The sequence below is a fragment of the Pseudophryne corroboree genome, chromosome 4 (genome assembly GCF_028390025.1).
Source record: "Pseudophryne corroboree isolate aPseCor3 chromosome 4, aPseCor3.hap2, whole genome shotgun sequence".
Taxonomy (NCBI): domain Eukaryota; kingdom Metazoa; phylum Chordata; class Amphibia; order Anura; family Myobatrachidae; genus Pseudophryne; species Pseudophryne corroboree.
In genome coordinates, this window is record NC_086447.1 from 898509059 (window position 1) to 898517357 (window position 8299).

Consider the following 8299-nt stretch of genomic DNA (forward strand, 5'->3'; position numbering starts at 1 on the left):
CTCTACATACCTGTGGAGTCCAGTGTAACAGTGACATCCTGTGGAGAAATTGTATACAATAGTCAGGTGTTAATAGAGAGTAACCTCTAATTGTACAGAAATCCCAGTGACTTCTAATATCCATCGTAGTTTCCTAATAGACACTGAAAAGGTGACATCGTAACTGTTGATACCAATATTACTTACAGGTGGCTTTCCATATAGTAAACATAACTTGTTCCAATTATATATTTACTGTATAAACCAGGGCTGGACAAACCGGTCCTCGAGATCTACCAACAGTTCATGTTTTCCAGGCCTCCTGGAGATCTGTAGAATTGCCTCCCCTGTCATTAATGATTAAGATAATACAAAGAAGATGCATATGACACATATTCTGTGTCATATGTATCTTCTTAATATTATTCTTTGCATTGCTGTTTTCTTTTTGTGTTTGGGAGGCTCCGATCGTGGTGCCTCCCGTTGTCACTGGGGAAAGTATGGGGAGCGGGGGGCGGGCACGGGCGGGGACTATATTGAAAATATATGGGAAAGCGGCACCATTAGTGGTGCCGCTTTCATACAGGGACGTGCTTTCAACCTATGAAAGCACGTCCCTGTCAGTGAGGCCACAGTGATTGGCCAGCGGATCCGTCACTGGATCCGCTGTCAATCACTGTGTGGGCGACGCTGGCGGAGGAGGTGTGGGCGGCTGGATGCGGCGATGGTGCGGGATGCGGCGGCGGTGTGGGTGGCGGGTTGCGGCGGCGGTGGAAATTTACCTTTATCCTGCAGAGTTTGGCAGCGGAGCGGTTCCAGTTTCAAAAATGGCGCCTCAGCGTCATTTTTTAAATTCAAGAAGGCCGCCGCGAGCCAATCACGGCTCGCCGCGTCATCGCCCTGCCCCCTCCGGCTGACTTATATAAGTCAGCGCGAGGCGGAGGAGAGTCAGTCCGACGGCGGAGGAGGAGCAGTGAAGAGCTCCTGAAGAAAGAAGACGCCGGAAGTCCTGGCTGGGCGGCGGCTATGCAAAAGAGCTTAGCAGCCGCCACCCACCAGGTGTAGACGCTGGAAGCCCTGGGGGGGTGGCGGTCACGCAAAAGAGCTTAAAGGCCGTCGCTCCCAGGTGAAGACCCAGTTTAATAAAGCTTATTTTCAAGACGTGTGGTGTTTTATTTTAATATTTTCTTTACAGGTGGACTACAGGTGCCAGCGGGCCCTTTATGTCCGGGCATGCTGGCACTTGTGGTTCTCCAAGTGCCAGCATGCTGGGGCAGGCTTGCTGGGACCTGTAGGCCACCTGTAAAAAACAATATTAACACACAATGAACCCCGCACCCACCGCCACCAGGGGTGCGGGGCATAGCACTGGGCTATCAGCCCAGTGCTGGTTATTGCTCGGGAGGGGGGACCCCATTTTTATTTTTTGGGGTTCCCACTTTCCGAGGAATTCCAACCCTGGGCTGACTGGCTGGGGGGGCAGATTAATGTTATGGCAGGGGGACACCACACTGAGTGTCTCCCCTGCTATGGCATTACTCCCCCTGGCTGGTTCTGCCTAGTGCTGGTTTCCCTGATGTGTTGGGGGACCACACTTTTTTTTTTTTTCGGGGGGGGGGGCTTGTTAGCTGCCAGTGCCTCCCCAACCAGTGACCTCACCGCACGTCACTGGTTGGTAGATCTCGAGAACTGGTTTGGCCAGCTCTGATATAGACAAAATCTAATGTTTCAGTATGATGTCCCGTAGTCATTCAGGTGAGAAGCCAAAGTCTGGATGTAAGCTAAGCCCAGCTGGGTCATTGCATGTTTCTACCACAATTCCACTCCACTACTGAATGACGTGTCCTATAATTCGGGGACAGGTGGCAATTGAGGTGTGTGCACACCAGTCCCATGTCTTCTCAACACCGTTTGTCTTTTCTGCGCAGAATGGTCTTAAGAGAACCTTATTCTGGTCTGATCGGCTCTCACAAAGGCTCGATTTAAGCCCGTGGATCTTCAGTTCGCTATTTGGCATGTTTCTGAGGGTATCTGGTCTCTAGGTCAACAATGTTTAGGTCGACCGGGTTTCTAGGTTGTCATGTTCTAGGTTGACAGGTCGAAAGTTTGACGTGAGTTTTTCACAATTTTTTTTCTTTTTCTTTTTTTACTTTTTCATACTGAACGATATACGTGGACTACGACTGGGAATAGTAACCTGTGCCGAGCACAGCAAGGCACCTTGCGAGGGGACACGGTGCACTAATTGGGGTTCCACCCACATTTTTTTTAAAAACTCATGTCGACCTGTTGACCTAGAGCGTGTCGACCTAGAAATCGTCAACCTAAGTATGGTCGACCTTCCATACCACACCCGTTAGGGGTTTTCTCTTCCAAGCTGGCTTTTCTAGTCTTCCATGACAATAAAGCAGCGATCTGTACGGTTCCTACGTTCCAATGAAAGTTGTTTCTCCTTTTGTCTTTCCTGTTTTTCCTCCTTCCGCGCCTTTCCCAAGACCGGGATAAGTTGGCTCTACTAGACGTAATTCGAACTCAGCGGATTTACTTGGACAAAACTTGTCTGCCGCTAGGATTCTCTGCATGTTCTTTATGACGCACATAAACGTGGTTGGCAGGCTACCTAGCAGACCATTGCGGCACAACACCAGGTGTCAGCGCATCCCACTAGGACGGTGGCGTTCTCCTGGACAGTGCGGGGCTTAGGTAAAACAGCTCTGTCGTTCAGCCACCTGGTCCTCTGTCCACGCGCTTACTCTGTTTTACCGTTTCAGGTTTTGCCTCCGGAAACGCCCACTTTGGGCATACAGCCTGAACGTTCCCTCCCCTGGGGGTGGCTGCTGAACGTCCCATGGTCCTGTCTTGCCAAGTCTTGTCGCCAGCAGAAAGTGGATTTTTGGTTACTTATCGTTAAACCCTGTTCTCTTAAATAGGCTGTAGGACGCTGCGGTCCCTCCCTCGCGCTCGGTTGCACAAGGTGCTGGTTCTTGACTGTCTACTGATTTGTTTTATTGTTCTAACAGTTTCACTGGATTACTGCTACTCCTTTCCGGACTCTTTTAAAGAAGTACTGGAATTATGGGGTTGCAGAGGGGGGAGGAGCTTACTTTTAAAGTTACAGTTTAACTTAAGTGCCAGTTCCTCCAGGCAGCCTGCAGTCCCATACTCCAGTGTCCCCCAGCTTGCTTAACCACTTTCCTGACATGGTTGCATCAGATGCGACCACACCAGGCAGTGCTTTATCTGACCTGGTCGCACAGGATGCGACCAGTCAGACAAACAGTCTTAGCAACGGCAGGGAAGGGAAACTTCCCGCTGCTGCTGCTGTCAGAGGGATTGGAAGGTCCCTCTGCCTCCCTACACTCCCCCCTACTGATTGCCGTGCTGCTGATCGACTAGCACGGCAGGACCTCCCCACCCAGCGGCTGCAGACAATGTCAGCCGCTGTGGGAAGTGTAAATCGCCACCCCACCCCCCTGTGTACCTGGCAGCTGTTTTGCAGGTAAAATGTAACGTCGCAATGTTACCGATGTTTCCGATATCCCCGACCGATGTTTCAGAAAACATTTTTAAATAAAAAAAAGTTTTTTCTTTTGTAACTAAAATCATGTTGGATAAATCATGTTGGATAATCATGTTCTTTTCACCTAATTCACTCATTAAAAAAACAAAACGACAATTTCGGAGAGGTTTTTTGGGGGAAAAATCGTCAATTATGTGGTTAAGAGAGAGGGATTCAACAGTAAGTGACCAAAAATCCTCTTATTTCTGTATTGAAGAGCCCAGTGGCGTAACTAGAAATTTTTCTCCCCCAAGCCAAAACATTCTCAGGTGCCCCCCCCCACCCCACCCATAATTGGCACCAGAAAAGTGCTGAATCTGCGCGTGCTGGAAAAAGGGGGCGAGGTCTTGCTGAAGTGGGTGTGGCTTTGCTGAAAGGGGCGCGTGGCATTGCAGGGAAAAGACTACTTTATACCCCAGTTTTGCAACCTGCACGCCCAGACGTTGGCCACCACAGGAAAAAAATAATCCTGATTCATGCCCCTTACATTATTTATCATTTTTCCTCCTTATAGTAATTGCCCAGTATACATTATTCCACATACTGCAATGGCCTTAGCCATTATGCCACACTCCATAATGCCCATTACACAATATGCCACACACTAATGCCCCTGACATTATGCCACACACCGTAATGCCTGTGACCAGGGGTGTAGCAAGGGTGGCTCCAGTGGAACGCGAGCTCCGGGCGCCAAAAAAGTTAGAGGGCGCAGATGGGGCACACACTGACTCAGAGACTAGGTGGTGAACAGGTCAGTGGTGACAGCAGGAGACACTGACTTCCAGCACATGCCGGAGCTCTGCCCACCCTCTTTATATGCCTCATTGTCTGCTTGTAGCTGTGCAGCCAGGTTACTTTTGTCCTGCAGCCCTCACTGCTGCAGCATCTCTTTCTGCCCCGGCTGCTGCAGGACCTCTTTCTGCCCCGGCTGCTGCAGGACCTTTTTCTGCCCCGGATGCTGCAGGACCTCTTTCTTCCCCGGCTGCTGTAGCACCTCTTTCTTCCCCGGCTTTTGCAGCACCTCTTTCTTCCCCGGCTGCTGCAGCACCACTTTCTGCCTCAGAGGCTGCAGACCTCTCTCTCTGCCCCAACTGTTGTAAGGGTGTGGTATAGCTCATAGACAGTTAAAAGATAGACTATCATTAGTTAGACAATATATGGTCGACAGTCAAAAGTCAGACAGGGTCAAAAGTCAGACAGAGTCAAAAGTCAGACAGAGTCAAGAGTCAAAAGTCAGACAGAGTCAAAAGTCAGACAGAGTCAAAAGTCAGACAGGGTCAAAAGTCAGACAGGGTCATAAGTCAGACACACAAAAAAATATTTTTTTTTGTGTTTTTAAACATTTTTAACCCAAAATTGGTGAAATTTGTCCGCTCGCCACGCTTCGGGCTCGTTGTCTCATTCCGCTCCGCTTCGCTCACCACAACTTTACTAAAAGGTAATAGTTTGTGTGACATGGATAGTAAATGAGGCAAAAGTTGTAAAAAACAGAAAAATCAAACATTTTTTTTGACTGTCTGACTTTTGACCCTGTCTGACTTTTGACCCTGTCTGACTTTTGACCTTGTCTGACTTTTGACTGTCGACCATATAGTGTCTAACTAATGACTGTCTATCTTTTAACTATCTGTCTATAGACAGGAACCCCTGTTGTACCACCCCTCTCTGACCCGGCTGCTACAGAACCTCTCTCTACATCGGTGGTTTTCAACCTTTTTTTTTTACTCGCGGCACACGAACAATATTTTAAAATTGCTAAGGCACACCACCAGTTCCCCACAGGAAAAAAAAACACACATATTGGCCCTCACAGGGGAAAAAAATCCACACATCCATTGGCCTACACAAAAAAAACAATCACATTGCTCCCCAAATAAATTATGTTGCTCACACATAAATCAATCAATCACATTTCTTCCCACGTGAATTATTCACATTGTTCCCCCCCATAAATCAAAAAAATTCTTATTCTCCCCACATAAATCCTATTGTTCCCCACAGGAGAAATAAAATAAAATAACAAATATTAGCCCCTACCGGTTAGCTGTCCTCCTCCCTGTCCCTCAGTGGCGGGGGTTGTTCATAGTGGAGTTCTGCGAATACTGCCGGAGCACGACTGATCCTCTAAGAAGAGCCCGGGCCAACAGTTCACTCAGAAGATGCAGGAAGCTGCTCTGGCTCTGCAGCACACCATGCAACTGGTCGCAGCACACTAGTGTGCCATGGCACACTGGTTGAAAAAGCCTGCTCCACATTGATGCTGCAGCACCTCTTTCTGCATTAAAAGCTGCAACATAACATATATAAATGGCTCATCTGTGGTGTAACATGTATAAGCGACTCTACTGTTGTGTAACATGTATAAGTGGCTCTACTGTTGTGTAACATGTATAAGTGGCTCTACTGTGTGGCGTAACATGTATTTGTGGCTCTACTGTGTGGCATAACGTGTATAAATGGCTCATCTGTGGTGTAACGTATAAGTGGCTCTACTGTGGTGTAACGTGTATAAGAGTCTCTACTGTGTGGTGTAACGTGTATAAGCGTCTCTACTGTGTGGTGTAACGTGTATAAGCGTCTCTACTGTGTGGTGTAACGTGTATAAGCGCCTCTCGTTAAAGCGTCTCTACTGTGTGGTGTAACGTGTATAAGCGTCTCTACTGTGTGGTGTAACGTGTATAAGCGTCTCTACTGTGTGGTGTAACATGTATAAGCGTCTCTACTGTGTGGTGTAACGTGTATAAGCGTCTCTACTGTGTGGTGTAACGTGTATAAGAGTCTCTACTGTGTGGTGTAACGTGTATAAGCGTCTCTACTGTGTGGTGTAACGTGTATAAGCGTCTCTACTGTGTGGTGTAACGTGTATAAGCGTCTACTGTGTGATGTAACATGTATAAGCGTCTGTACTGTGTGGTGTAACGTGTATAAGCGTCTCTACTGTGTGGTGTAACATGTATAAGCGTCTCTACTGTGTGGTGTAACGTGTATAAGCGTCTCTACTGTGTGGTGTAACGTGTATAAGAGTCTCTACTGTGTGGTGTAACGTGTATAAGCGTCTCTACTGTGTGGTGTAACGTGTATAAGCGTCTCTACTGTGTGGTGTAACGTGTATAAGCGCCTCTCGTTAAAGCGTCTCTACTGTGTGGTGTAACGTGTATAAGCGTCTCTACTGTGTGGTGTAACGTGTATAAGCGTCTCTACTGTGTGGTGTAACATGTATAAGCGTCTCTACTGTGTGGTGTAACATGTATAAGCGTCTCTACTGTGTGGTGTAACGTGTATAAGCGTCTCTACTGTGTGGTGTAACATGTATAAGCGTCTCTACTGTGTGGTGTAACGTGTATAAGCGTCTCTACTGTGTGGTGTAACATGTATAAGCGTCTCTACTGTGTGGTGTAACGTGTATAAGAGTCTACTGTGTGGTGTAACGTGTATAAGCGTCTGTACTGTGTGGTGTAACATGTATAAGAGTCTCTACTGTGTGGTGTAACGTGTATAAGCGTCTACTGTGTGGTGTAACGTGTATAAGCGTCTCTACTGTGTGGTGTAACGTGTATAAGAGTCTACTGTGTGGTGTAACGTGTATAAGCGTCTCTACTGTGTGGTGTAACGTGTATAAGAGTCTCTACTGTGTGGTGTAACGTGTATAAGCGTCTCTACTGTGTGGTGTAACGTGTATAAGCGTCTCTACTGTGTGGTGTAACGTGTATAAGAGTCTCTACTGTGTGGTGTAACATGTATAAGAGTCTCTACTGTGTGGTGTAACGTGTATAAGAGTCTCTACTGTGTGGTGTAACGTGTATAAGCGTCTCTACTGTGTGGTGTAACGTGTATAAGAGTCTCTACTGTGTGGTGTAACGTGTATAAGAGTCTCTACTGTGTGGTGTAACGTGTATAAGAGTCTCTACTGTGTGGTGTAACGTGTATAAGAGTCTCTACTGTGTGGTGTAACGTGTATAAGAGTCTCTACTGTGTGGTGTAACGTGTATAAGCGTCTACTGTGTGATGTAACATGTATAAGAGTCTCTACTGTGTGGTGTAACATGTATAAGAGTCTCTACTGTGTGGTGTAACGTGTATAAGCGTCTCTACTGTGTGGTGTAACGTGTATAAGCGTCTACTGTGTGGTGTAACGTGTATAAGAGTCTACTGTGTGGTGTAACGTGTATAAGAGTCTCTACTGTGTGGTGTAACGTGTATAAGAGTCTACTGTGTGGTGTAACGTGTATAAGCGTCTCTACTGTGTGGTGTAACGTGTATAAGCGTCTCTACTGTGTGGTGTAACGTGTATAAGCGTCTACTGTGTGGTGTAACGTGTATAAGAGTCTCTACTGTGTGGTGTAACGTGTATAAGAGTCTCTACTGTGTGGTGTAACGTGTATAAGCGTCTACTGTGTGGTGTAACGTGTATAAGCGTCTCTACTGTGTGGTGTAACATGTATAAGCGTCTCTACTGTGTGGTGTAACGTGTATAAGCGTCTCTACTGTGTGGTGTAACATGTATAAGCGTCTCTACTGTGTGGTGTAACGTGTATAAGCGTCTCTACTGTGTGGTGTAACATGTATAAGAGTCTCTACTGTGTGATGTAACGTGTATAAGCGTCTCTACTGTGTGGTGTAACGTGTATAAGCGTCTCTACTGTGTGGTGTAACGTGTATAAGCGTCTCTACTGTGTGGTGTAACGTGTATAAGCGTCTCTACTGTGTGGTGTAACGTGTATAAGCGTCTCTACTGTGTGGTGTAACATGTATAAGAGT